The sequence below is a fragment of the Lepidothrix coronata genome, unplaced genomic scaffold (genome assembly GCF_001604755.1).
Source record: "Lepidothrix coronata isolate B3197 unplaced genomic scaffold, Lepidothrix_coronata-1.0 Scaffold250, whole genome shotgun sequence".
Taxonomy (NCBI): domain Eukaryota; kingdom Metazoa; phylum Chordata; class Aves; order Passeriformes; family Pipridae; genus Lepidothrix; species Lepidothrix coronata.
Window position 1 is genome coordinate 717,812 of NW_016690430.1, and position 13,405 is coordinate 731,216.

At 35.4% G+C, this 13,405-nt stretch overlaps 1 protein-coding gene across 1 annotated transcript in view; it reads right to left on the bottom strand.

Moving 5' to 3' along the window:
* The window catches only part of LOC108507303 (sodium channel protein type 3 subunit alpha), a 73,767-nt gene extending 62,448 nt beyond the window's left edge, over positions 1–11,319 (bottom strand). Inside the window, exons 1-3 of the mRNA XM_017835160.1 lie at positions 11,081–11,319; positions 2,514–2,653; positions 1,672–1,923 (exon numbers count right to left, since the gene is read on the bottom strand). The gene's annotated coding sequence lies outside the window, so the exon portion shown is untranslated. The remainder of the gene's footprint in view (positions 1–1,671; positions 1,924–2,513; positions 2,654–11,080) is intronic.
* Positions 11,320–13,405: the final 2,086 nt, after the last annotated feature.

The following is a 13,405-nucleotide window of genomic DNA, read 5'->3' on the forward strand; positions in this document are numbered from 1 at the left end:
ATCCAGTCAAATCTATCCGTGGATCCTAAGGCAAGGAATCCATGCAAGTTGGCTTCACAAAAGTAGGTATTTCAAGGAAAGGCATGACTTCCTTAAAGCTGAGAACAGCCTCCAGCATTTAGCACCTGGTCAGAACCTGCCCCTTCTTTAAACTGTAATGTACTAATTTAAATTATGATAGTTTGTGTTTACAGATCCTCACTGACTAACACACAAGATTTATTTTCCTTTTTTCCATTCAATTCAACATTTACCATTCATCCATTGTGTCATTTTCTTTAGACTAAAATTTATCTGTAGCAATGACTATAATTTTTGTCTGTATTTGTACAGTCAGCCTCAGTAGCCTATAAGCATTAGTGTTACATAACTATTCAAAATAAAAATAATGAAATCACAACCAGGTATGTATTAATAAAATTAATAACTCAAAAAGATAAAAACAGTTACTTGTTGTGAGAATATGAAATCAACTAATAATGGTATGTCCCAGAAACAATATTCCTTAATAAAAACTTCCTTTAAAATTTTTTAGAATGGGGTAGTGATAAGTACTGGTAGTTCACACTGGCTGAAACCTGACCAAAGAACAGCCAATGCAGTAAATACTTCAGGTGCTTCAGAGATATTACATGCAATTTTATTTAATATCCTCAGTAATGCCTTGCAATTAAGTATGAAAGCACATTAACTAAACCTTAAGAACCCCAACCTCAACAAAAGAAAACACTGTAAGAGTTTGGAAATCTGGTAGAATATATTATATGAGGTTCAGTCTGAGTGGTGAAAGACTAGGCAGATGGGAAAACACCCAAAACAGATTAGATTAGAGACTGGAAAGCAATTTCAGAACTATCTGAAAGATCCAGAAGCTGCATCTTGGGAAAACATTGTTGGACATGGCTCACTCTCACCAGATCTTGCTGTGGATAGTCTTTCCCCCTGCTTATTTGCCCGTTTATGCCCATTGCCATCCCACAGCCATCTCTTTTCTTCCCTCTATCTCACTGCAACATTTGCTTTTGAATTAATTTGTTCTTATTTCTTCTCTCCTCCTGCCTAGGAGTGACAAGTAATAGATTATGATTCCTCCACCAAGGCCAACTGTACATAGTAAACGAGAGTAAAAACTGATAGGTTATGTAAAGGCATGAATCTAGATTCCTCAGATATGAGATATGTACCTGCAAGTTGCAGAACTCCCAAAATAAATCATCTGACCCATTTATTTGTAAAAATTCACCCAAACCTCTAGGAATTCTTTAAATGGAGGCCTGCCTTATATTTTCTTCAATACCATAAGCTGCCTCTGAGAAGGTGTGAAAAGAGATCAAGTGTCAATACTTGAAATACTGGAGAAATCTGAAGGAGAAATGAAAACCATGTGTAATTTAAGAGGAAGAAGAAGGGCCTCTTTCTTAGCCCATTAACTGAGTTGGAATACAGTACTTAATTAACATTTTGCAAATACCTCCTAGTGCTAAAGATCCTTACATTATAATGAAAAATAGCTACAACATGCATAACACAAATTTCTATGTCTAGACCTCATTAACGGGGTTCATTTCATTTTCCCACTGGTATTTTAGTGAAGGAATGCAGTGCTATATCAAAAGGCCATCTTACGAAGTGAAACATTATTTCCGGCTGAGAAAAAAAGATAAGTCTTACCTTTATTTTTCTAAGAAATGCCAAATCTCAGATTTTAGCCCATGTATCTTGTGCTAATGTGAAAAAAAAAGGCTGCATTTCTAGCAGAAAATGGAATTGGCAAGAAAGGTTTCTCCTTGGGAGCTGAAGCTTCTTCAAGACTGAAGTTTCATTAAGACTCTCTCATTCTTTTCTCCTGTGTCCAAAGCTTCTCAAAGTTAATTGCAGTAGACAGAGATAAATTACATATTCACATAGACATATTTTTCCAACCTAAGAACACAGAGAGGTAGGAAAAGCAAGATTCAAAATAGATTATTCCACAAAACCTAATACAGACCAAAAGTACATTTAAGAATATTCTGTAGGTGATATGAGTTTCAAAAATTCCTTTTAAATTCCATTTAATCTTTTACCTGCATGCTTTAACTAAAAGGGGAAAATTAGTCTTGTTGACATTACTGCATGACTAGTGGAGTCTTTAGTAGACATGGGATAAAGATAATTGTGTGCCCTGGCTAACAGGAGTGCTTCCATCAGGCACTTGGGGAACTGCACAGTGTATCATTACTCCCCCCTGGATTTACTGTCTTTAACCAGGAATAGAAGTTAATTAACCCTGTATTTGCATGAAAATACAGACACTTCTTCAAGTTATTTTTCTTAGAGAATGTTGGTTCGACTGTTTTTCTTTGCATAAAATTTTTTTCTTCCATGTCAAGTAATGTAATAGCAGAAAAAGACAGTATCTTCAGGTTCCTAAATTTAAAGATTGCATCATTGCAAGAGCTGACCAAAGGCTGGTTGTGGCTTCCCCGGTCTTTAATAATCTGAGTATCTAGTTAATTAAATAGTCTACTTACATCTTATAAATTTTAGTCTTCAGCCATTCAGATTGAGATGAGCTGTCTTTGAGACATTTATTCTCATTTGGATATCTCATCTAGATGTATTTCTGGATTTTTTTTGTACTTTTTATATTGTTGTTATTTTGCTTTTACTCCTAGAGAAGAAAAGAAGACATCCCTCTCTTTTAGGTCTCTGCTTCTGCCAAAGCAGCCCTCAGTAATACTTTTATCCAAATATATTGAGAATGAGCAGCCACTGTAGAAACTCTGTAGATAATATAAAGAAAATCTGAGTAGACATAGATCAGGTCAAAGAGAACACAGAAGGTGGAAAAACAAAAAATGAAAGCTTTCTATTAGACCACTGCTTCTCCTGTTTTTCTTGTCCTCTGACAAGAAAATATGTTTCAAAAACTAACCTAGTATTAGTTCCTATCAATCTAGAATTAAATTTTCCCCGAAGATACAGTAAGTGCAACCACAATTAGAGCTTCCATTGTTTAATAATGTAACATCAAGTCATTCCAAGGATTGCTAAGAACAAATTCTTTCAGTGCCTTGGTCATTTTGAGTAAGGCACTGATTCAGCACATTTTGCTGTGGTGAGTCACTACTGGAGAGGCTCCACTGAAGACATCTGAAAGCTGTGTCTCCAGTACTAACCTCAGGGGATCATGACTCTGCCACCAGTGATACTTATCCACCAATGCATATTTTACACCGAATGCAGCTTTCCCTGGGGGTACGTAGGGGACTTCCCCATCCCTTTTGCCTATTGGGCGCATCTGGATTCTGCCTCTGAAGCAGCGCTGTGGCTGAAATCTGATCTCATGGTCACATACAGCAAAATGTTTAAGTGCTGTTGCCCGCAAGTTTAAAAATAATATGAAAGGGATTCTATAGCTTCCTATTAAAAGAGTAATCACTAATACTAAACATTCATGCGACATTTATTTTCAAAAGAGTTTTACAACTATCAAGTTGTAAAATATTTGCCAGTTTGAAAAATGCCGAGGAAGCAATTTTGAATGTGAAAATTGTTAATAACACTAGCCGTGCAGGTAGTTTCAATAAATCTGTATTTTGAATTAAAGCACAAGGCAGAGAACTTTTTTCACATGTAACCCTATCACCTCGTCACTATGCATCACGGTGGTATAGCAGTATCAGTTGTAGTCACAGCAAAACTTGAAGGAAGGAAGTTGGTTGAACTGTGAGCCCTTGGTCCTGGATATATAATAGGCTTAGGCCATGTCAGTGTAATTTCATTACAGGATTTCAATTAATATCTCATCGCATATAGTTTTTGGCTTTTTTTTGTATAACACAAATATTTGCAATATTTGCAACACTACAAAGCCAAACAAAATTTGGTATTTTTTTTCTTAAATGCATGTCTTTGGTTCTCACACCAATACCAGAAATTTTCATAGGTGGGTCCAGATTATACAGTTTTACTGTAGCTGAAGGTGATGATAGAGAATCATTTTGACTGATAACACATTGACCAAAATAATTTTTATTTAGGGTAGCTTATCTTGATTCATCTCCCAAGAATGAATCATAGGTAAAATCTCAGGCCTAGTCAGAGGTGATTCCTGATGGACAGACCGTATATATTGTTTCCTGTAAGGCTTTTTCCTGAAGTCTTCAGCATATATGGCATGAGCATTTATTTTAAGACTGGTGAGAACATCTTTCAAATTCTGAGACGTGATATTGCTTCAAAAAATATTTCAAACTATATCCTCCCGCACTTGAGCTCCCTTTCAATGTAGTGATAAAATGGAAAAGAAAGAAATGAGGTTATTAAAAATTAGATATTCTCATCAAGACCATTATAGGGCAATATGCCAGGGATGGTGTCAACTAAGTGAAATCTAATGTTAGAGGCAAATGCAATGAACAGAAATCATGGGCAACCATATGGACATTTCCTGTTAAGCAATTATGAAAGTGTCAACCCAGTTTTAGATTAACAAGAAACAGAGTTATCCACAAAATTAATTGTACCTAATTTGACTAATTCCTAATATTTTGTGTACTCAAAATTTAAATGTGCTGACAAGTGAAACACTGGTACATTCACCAGTATCCACTGGGAAGGTGTTAAAAAAGTTACAATAAAACATCAATTAGCAATATCTAAATACATCGCAGTATTGATTTTGCTTGTAAAAAAAAAGAAAGCTCAGTTTGTAAAGTAATACCAGCTTCTAAATTTTTCTAGGTAAACTTATGAAAATGCATTTGCAACAGCAAATATTGCTTATGAACTTAAGAAGAAACAACAAACTAAACTCAGAAAATTAATTGAATCATTAAGAACCACACAGCTGGAACACTTACTTTCCTAGTCTTACTATGCCCCAGAAACTAATCAATACAAAATAGGAAAGAATAAACATCATATAGCACAAGATTAATGGACTGTATTTAGAATTTGACAGTTGTCTAGGAAACCGAAAGGGAAAAAAATGGAACTTCTATTTGAGAGGCTTACACACAGTTCTTGGCTGAATGTGATTGTTACTACACAGGGAGGAAAATGCACAGAAAGTCAACATGAAAATAGAATGCTTTATACTGGGGTTTAGCACAGCATATTAAAAATGTACATAGATTTCTCCAAGGCATTTATTCTAGTATCATGGAAGTGTCTAATAAAACTTAACCAAGCCTTGGGTTTGGAATGTTTTCCAAATGTATTATGGAAGTATGACTTCAGTCTAGTCACAGATAATAAATCCAAAGGTGCAAAGCTTTCTACCATCTCTTTAAAAGTTATCCTTGTAATACTGGAATTTCAGTATATTAAAAAAATATTGTACTAATTAGAGGCCTACAGCTTTAAGTAACATACATTACAGAATGATAGCTAGTGTTACAGCAGCTCCTAGAATTCTAGTGTTCTTCCTATTATAACACTAACTAAAACAAATTGATGTGTAGGAAATACATAGCAAGAAATTTAAACTGGTATAAGTAAAAACCTTTCAGGAAGGCTCCTTAAATACTCAGTTACAGCTTCGCTTGGTAGGTAAGAAATTCCTTCATAATACAGGTTGAAGTTTATTTATATTGCTTTTGGTCAGAACTTCTGACTCAGGTCATATTTCTTCAAATGAGCATTTTTGGCTTTAAATATTAGTGACAGTCTTTTCTTTAGACATTTTATGTAAATGACAGTAAACATTAGGATTGCCCTTCTTCAGTTCAATCTGACCTTGGACTCTTGGGCCCTTTTGAGATTACTACTAATTTCCATCATCAAGTTTACACCACTCAGACCTAAAAATAACATTATTGATTGCCTTTTTAACTGTAAACTTAGTACTTTAGCTTTCATCTGTCATAAACAAGTTCTACAGATGATTGGGCTATTAAGTTAAAATAACCTTAAATTTTTTTTTAATGGATTCAAAGCTGTTTGTTACGTGTGGAGTTTGCTCCTTGATAAAATGCAAGCGTGTGAGTTAGGTGTATGCTTTCACTCACCATTTAAAGTGCTCTTTATGTAACATAAAAGTCATCCCACAGTTTAGATTTAGAGAATTAGTTTTCTATAAAGAATGCTATTCAATAGAAAACACACTCAATTATCTGTTGAAATAAAAATAATTATCTGGGGTGAGAAATGTCTATCTCTGAGTGTCACCGTAGACACTGTAGCCACTGCTAGGATAACTTTGCTAAAATGTATAGGGATTCTTTATTCCTATGACTTAATATCCTAATTTAGTAGTCTACCAGCTTGATCCTTACTATCTAACTGCTGCACAATCACATATACATTCAAAAGTAAATGCTCTGCATAGTAATAACTGTGAAGAAATCTCCATGCTCAAGGAAATCAAGTTGGTATAATGTTAACTGCATCTGAGGGAAAAAAAATCCTGTGCTTTTAGGTGGGACGGAGACAAATTCACCTTCAGATTTTGAAGACCACCACACATAGATTTCGAATATTAATAAAAAGGGATAAAATACTCTTGTATCAAAGTCTTGGTACAGTCACACAGTTGTCCTCTGTGGCTGGCCTCTGAGAAGGCAATGAGAGTTGTTTGCTAAGTGCCCTCATTTTAACATCTGAAAACTTCATACTTGGACATATTTAAAATTAAACCAAGAAATTTGGTCTTCTGAGAGCATATTTTGAACCAATGGAAATTTGGAATTCCTCAGTTTGTCCAAATATTAAAAGATAGCACAATAATGCCTAAGAAAGGGCAGAGTTTTCAGGATATTCAAACCAAAGCATGCAAGAATCTGGGACATGTGGGCCCAAAGTCAGGCTACCTGGACTCAGGAAATTTCTGCTTTGATTCCAGGACAACCAGGCAATGAAAGGATATGATTTATGAGAAATGATGGCAGATTATTTTCTCAATTAATACAGAAGCCAGGTCACATAGTGCTATGTTGCCCTGTATAAAAGAATTATTTTTCTTGTGAGCAATTTATTTCCTTATTTAATTCTTCATTTGCATTTTTGTAGTGATTTTGAACACAGATTGTAACTTCCTAGGAACCAATATAATCATACATAATAATATTTTATGATTAAGAAGGTAAAGGAAGTTTCTCACTTCGCATTGTTCTTAAAACAAATTATGCTAAAAGACCATAAACATCGCTCCCCTCTCATATTGAAAAGGGGGTCCTTAAAATGAAAGAAGCATCATCTAATTTAAGCATAAATAATCTATAAATGGAAATTTCCTGCAGTGTATACCTATCCCAAGATCACCCTGTTAATTAACAGTGGTTATACTGTGTTATGATAAAGGGGATCACAGAGCCAGTAGTGCTGATATTCTTCCCAGCCATTTTCCATACTGGCATCTGTGATAACCTTTCAGAGTTACCAGTGTGCCTGATACTTTTGTTCAGGAAATCCTGCAATGAAATACAAGGATGTGCCTGAGGCATTGCAGGGATAGGGAGTCAGCTGTATGTGCTCTTCAGACAGTCTATACATATGTAGTAACTTCAAAACACAAAACATCAGCTTTGCTGAGCAGATACAGCAATCAAAATATCTGCGATATACACTCAGTATATACATATTCAAAATCTGATGATTTGATAAGGATATATGACATTGAGCAGGTGGACCCAAAGAAGTGACAGGAGAAACAATTCCAGGTTGAAAAGGGGACTTGTGAACATGGTAGCTCTATGATTACACTTCCCTAAGTAAAATTACTCAGTAAGAAAAAGATCAACACCAGTAAAGATTAATAACTAGACAAATAATTAATCTGATCATAAATAAGCTTTCCCTTAAGGTTTTACATGTGAAAGAGCCCCATAAAAGCTCAAGCTTTTTAATTCAATTTTAATTTTTTAGTTGCATTTTTCACTGTAAAACACATTTTGAGATTTGACTTATAGCATAAGAGAGCGGTAATTTTTTGTAAGAAGACATTACAAAACTGGTGACCACATTAAAATTTAGTAACAATTTGCAATCACAGTTTTGGGGTAGATTAACTCATGTTTTTTGAGTGGTTTTTTATTGTTTGTTTGGTTTGCTTTGTGGTTTAGTTTCTGGGGGGTTTTTTTGTAATGAACAAATGAGATACTAGATACTTTTGTGACCTAGAATTTAACTTGCTTACTCCTCTTTAGGATTACAGTGGTAGTACACACACATTATGGTTACTCCAGAGCATATGGTGTTCCTACTCTATATTTATATTCAAAGTAATACAGCACTTGCCTGAGCTGCTCTTATCCCTATTCCTTCTGCTTTACCTCATCATAAGACAAGGAAAGTCAAGCAGTAACACTATCATAGTAATATACTAGGGATTCCAGCTGTTCATAGAGATAATTTTGATGAAAGCAGATGAACTGGTTGTAAGATACCAGCTCCAGGACCAAATCCTATGGCAGTCCTATTGGTCAATATCAAACTTAGAGAGATGCCACTACAATGTGCTTCAGAGCTTTTAATCAGGCGTAGTAGATGTAATGAGTAACATCAGGTTTCCAATTAAGAGGATGACTTTTCCTATAGATGGATTTTGTGGTGGTTGACCCTTGATTTGATGGACTCACTGAAACCACAGTTCAGAGTCTGTACATGTTCTGTTCTGTAACAGTCTGAACTAGTGAGCACCAATTTTATTATGATACTTCAAACCTTGGGAGGATAAAAAAGCCAATATTTCCTGCAAATGGCAACAGTATATACTACTGATTAACAGCTATAAGGTAAATAAAAAACACCAAAGAGTTACACTGAGTGGAAAATAAGCTAACTAGAATTTGGAATGTAAAGTTTCTAACTTCTAACTAGAATTTTGTGATAAAGAACACATTAAAGGTAACTTCCTGAAACTTATTTTCAATAGCCATTTTCAGAGTTCAGTAAATAGATCATTTTAGCAAATAAAATACCCAATATCAGAAACTTGCATTTATTTTCCTTTAGATATAACTATAGCAGAGTTCAAGCAATTTTTTTCATTTGTCATGTTATGGTGAGAACAGCATATGGGTAAAAAGGGCCAAGATTTGTACTTTAGAGAACAAGGTCACAACTTGCTTGCCTTATACAAAGAACTCTCTTAGTATCTTCTATTCTCTGATTTATCAAAAGTTGTGGGACTCCAGTAATATAATTAGTACATAGCATACACACAACAAACTATATTGGGCGAGATGTTAGCAGCAGAACGAAATGGATATCATAGTCAGAAAGTTCCATCTTACATCCTACCGCCCTTTTTCCTTCTAAAATCCTCGCTCTTTTGAGGGCAAATCTCTCCATGCCTAATCTTCATAAGGTACAAGTTAACTCATCTTATGCTATCTGTGAAGAAGAAGAGGTAGAAGCACAAAATGTGTCACCAGCATACTGATTAAAATCCCCATAGTTTCTATACTTCCTTCTTTCCCTTGATCCTTCCTCACTCTGGGTTACCTGATAACAAAGGGAAATTACCAAACTACCACTCTGACAATCTAAGAGGGCATAGGGGAATTGCTTTATGTTCTCCATTGAAAATGTGAAATTGTCTACCTTTGCTAGCATCTAGTATTATCTAAACAGAATTTTGCAATACTGTGCTTAGTTGGCACAGCTCAGAAAATTGGTATAGGCACTTAACTTCTGCTTATTAGAGGGAAAAAAACATCAGCTGACAGGACAAGCATAATTTCTGTAAATATCAAGGCCTAATAAAAAACAGATCTGTTTAATAGGTGCTACGAAGCTTTGAATTACTGCAGCAGCTCACATTCTTGTCTGTAACAATCTTTCATTCCCAAATGGAGATGTGCAGGAGAGCAAATATTAAATATTAAACTGTTGGAGTTAAAAAGTCTCCTTCTGAAACTGTTTTCTTGACAAATCAATTATAAAAGCACAAACATGATATATTTCTAAAACAAACATCATCATTATTACTGATTATTTATTTTGAAGTTACACAAGGACACCACAGGAACATTCATTTGGCACCATAAAAAAATACAAATTAAAAACTTCATTCTTTCGTGCTTCAGGTACAGGCCTCACTGGCTACTCTGAGTACCACCTAAGACCCAATCCAGCTTTCTTGTCATGTATGGATTGAGGTGGTGATTTGTAATCTGTGGGTTTCTTATTCTGCTGTATGGGGGTTTTGGCATTTTTTTATTTCTACTATTTTCTTTTGGAAATAATTTCCAAATCAATACTAACATAACACATATACTTTCAATGTCTATGCGTCCGTAGAACCACTAGTGAAAAAAAGAATTCACATATCAAAGTGATCTTCAATAGATATTTTCCATTTACCTTTAATAACTGACAGCTTTAATTATCACTGATAACAATGAATGAGACAATACATGAATGGAAAATAAAATATAATAATTCTTGTGCTGATTTCTCCAAACAGTCCTGTTAAGAAGCGTTTATTAAGCTTGACAGTAACGTTACAGACAAAATGTGAACTATATATTTAGTGTGGAGCTCTGCTTAGTTAACAGTTGGTGAGCCCATTCTCTCATATACACAGACACACAAGCATGAAAAAAATGGCAAAGAAAGAAAATATTTCCATATATATTTTTTGCAAAATTCAGATAATAAGGGAATTTCTTCAAAAACATATATATATATACACACATATATATAAAAAATAGCAGTAACAAACAACATAGATTTTATTCCTGAATCATCAGAATCTGAGATGCTCAGAATCTTATGAGACCTGCTGTTCCTGAGTCTGAATATCACCAGATTTTTCTTCCTAGGAAACAAGGAACAAGGTCACTTCAATAAAATGCTTGGAATTAATGTAGTATACCTTGATGATAAAATGATCTGATTTTGCAAGTAAGAGTACTGCATCACAACATCACATGAAGAGTAGAGGCCAGATACCAGATTTAACGAGGTTAAAAAGAAAAAAATCACACCATCATCACAGTCAGTCAGTACAAAATGGCTTTGAATTCCCCATTCCATCTTTGGCTCTACCTTAACAGCAAACCAGAGGGTACAATCCAATTCTGAAACGTGGAAAAGATCATGTTGCTATGATTTATTATGGGTAAAATTAAATGTTTTTCTGGCTTACCTGATTGAAGGAGAATGAACAATCACAGCAAAGCCCAGCATCCAAAAATAATATATGTCTCCTCCTGAAATAGTCCAGATTTCCATCCACAAAGCTTTACTAATTAATTATAATTTCTGTATTCTCCGTGGAAAAGAAAACACAGAGACCTTTCCAGAATCCTCTCTGATTCTGCCTCCGCTTCCTGTTCTCAGTCTCACTCTATGGTACCCAACATATATCAGAAAACAGCTTATTAGGAGAAGGGGGGCTGGAGGGAGGGGGGATGGATGGAGGGGGAGAAGTGACGAGCCCGCAGCACCTGACGTGGCAGCTCCACCTACTGGTGGCCAGAACAACAGGGACCGAGCGCAGCCTCCGAGGCCGCTCCATCCCAGGCGTTCTGACCTGCACTTCAAACAGCTCCTGTGTAATAACTTCCTTCAGGCAAGAAGCAGAACAGATCAACAGAACCATGCTGATTATTGAATAACCCCTTAAAATACTTTTTCTGAAAATAATTAAATTTAAATTCTCTATGTACATGGAGCAGAGCATTTTGTTTTAAATGTGCTGTTTCCTTTAAAAATGCATGGGAAGGGAGGAATGTGTAAATAACAGAGCATAGCTACTGACTGCCCCCCTAACTCGTGTATGCAGAACTTGCTGATTATCTTGATACTGTCTTATTCATTAAACACCACTATGCATTTTTTGGCATCATGTTCAATTCTTTCACATGTGTAAAATGTACTATGCCTATGTAAAAAGCCTAGCTCAAAGTCTTTCCCTGAGACAGGATTCCTGGGTATGTGCAGATTTACATCTGCTTACCTAGGACTCCTCTGGCCCTCCTGAGAAGGATTATTAGAGCACTGGCTCCAGCATTGCCTGGTCCAAGGGCAGCATCATTGAGTGAATAATGTCCTTCAGGCAGCATATTATTTTGTCCTGCATGTCAGTTTAAGGAGTATTGTGTCCGTGGAAAGGAAAGCGTAGGAACGCTGAGCAATGTCAGCAAGTGTGTGCAATATATTGACCCGTAGCCTGGGGTTAGAGGCCACTACAGTTCCCAAAGAATTTATAATCAAGCTACTAGCTTTGTTCAGTCATGTGGGATTTAATGAACAAATATTATTGCACAAAACAAGAAGACAAGCATATTAAAAAAATTAATATTTTGCTTTCTTGTAGCTCCTGTAGTTCCATTAAATACCTTCTCTGCAGTGCCTAGAAACAGCCCAATTCTCTGTCCCACTGGTCACACACTTCTTTTTGGAAGTGAGAATCCCAGGGCACATATCCAGCCTGATGGTCACTACCAAATCACAACTGCACAAAGCAGCAGTAGTGGTGGTAACTGCCTATGATTCATGTCCCGCATCTCTAATATCAGTAGACATCCCTTTTTCAGTTAGCATTTATCCTTAAGCATTTGTGCCAGTTTGTGAGTAGTCCTTTAGACTTCAGTTACACTTGCTGTGTGCTTGACAGACATCAATACCAAATTCCTGAATCTGGCAGCAGCAAACAGAAATACATTTTTAGGGGATGTACATATTCTGTATGTACAGGATAATGTAAGTGAAAGAGATGTACCCCCACCTTGAAAATGGCTTTTTTTGTAAAACTGGACCACACAATGACACTCCTGATCACATTGTTCAAGCAAATCCCCTTTTTGTTTCAAAAAGACTTTGTGAGCATGAACATATACCACATTCTTTTTTTAAAAAAATAAATTTTTTCTGCCATTGATTTTAATACTTACATTTTCAAACTTCTAGAAGTTACGAAGGAATGTATTTTTAATAAAAAAACTGTTCATCAGCTCTACAGCATAGGTTTTGCTTCCATGGGATTATGCTAATTTAGCAAACCCATGAGTGAAGAGAAGCTGATGTCTACATTTTAAACTGCTTAGGAACATTGTTTTGCAAATGCACTGTGTTTTGAAAATCAAACCAGTCCTTGGGGAGGACTCTCATTTGCATAAACGCTACATTTCTTTTATGTATCATTTTTAATCTTAAAAAAATTTCTTAGGGGTCTTTGGAAGTTTTCTTTAGAAAGTCTTTATGTTATTGTCCAAATGTAATCATCATCTAGTCATAGTTAAGGAGGAGTTATACATGATGAATCTGTTTCTCTTGGAAAAATAAAGAAATTCTAATCTACATAACAAACTATTTCAACCTTGTTAAAAAAATAAGAAACATAGTCCTTAATACTAGCTGTGTAATTCCAACAGAAATGGGTGTATAAAAAACACTTCTGAACCTAAGCTGGTTCAGAGATTTGAGTCTCTGATAAGTTTTACAAAAGTATAGTCTTAGAATAGCTAAT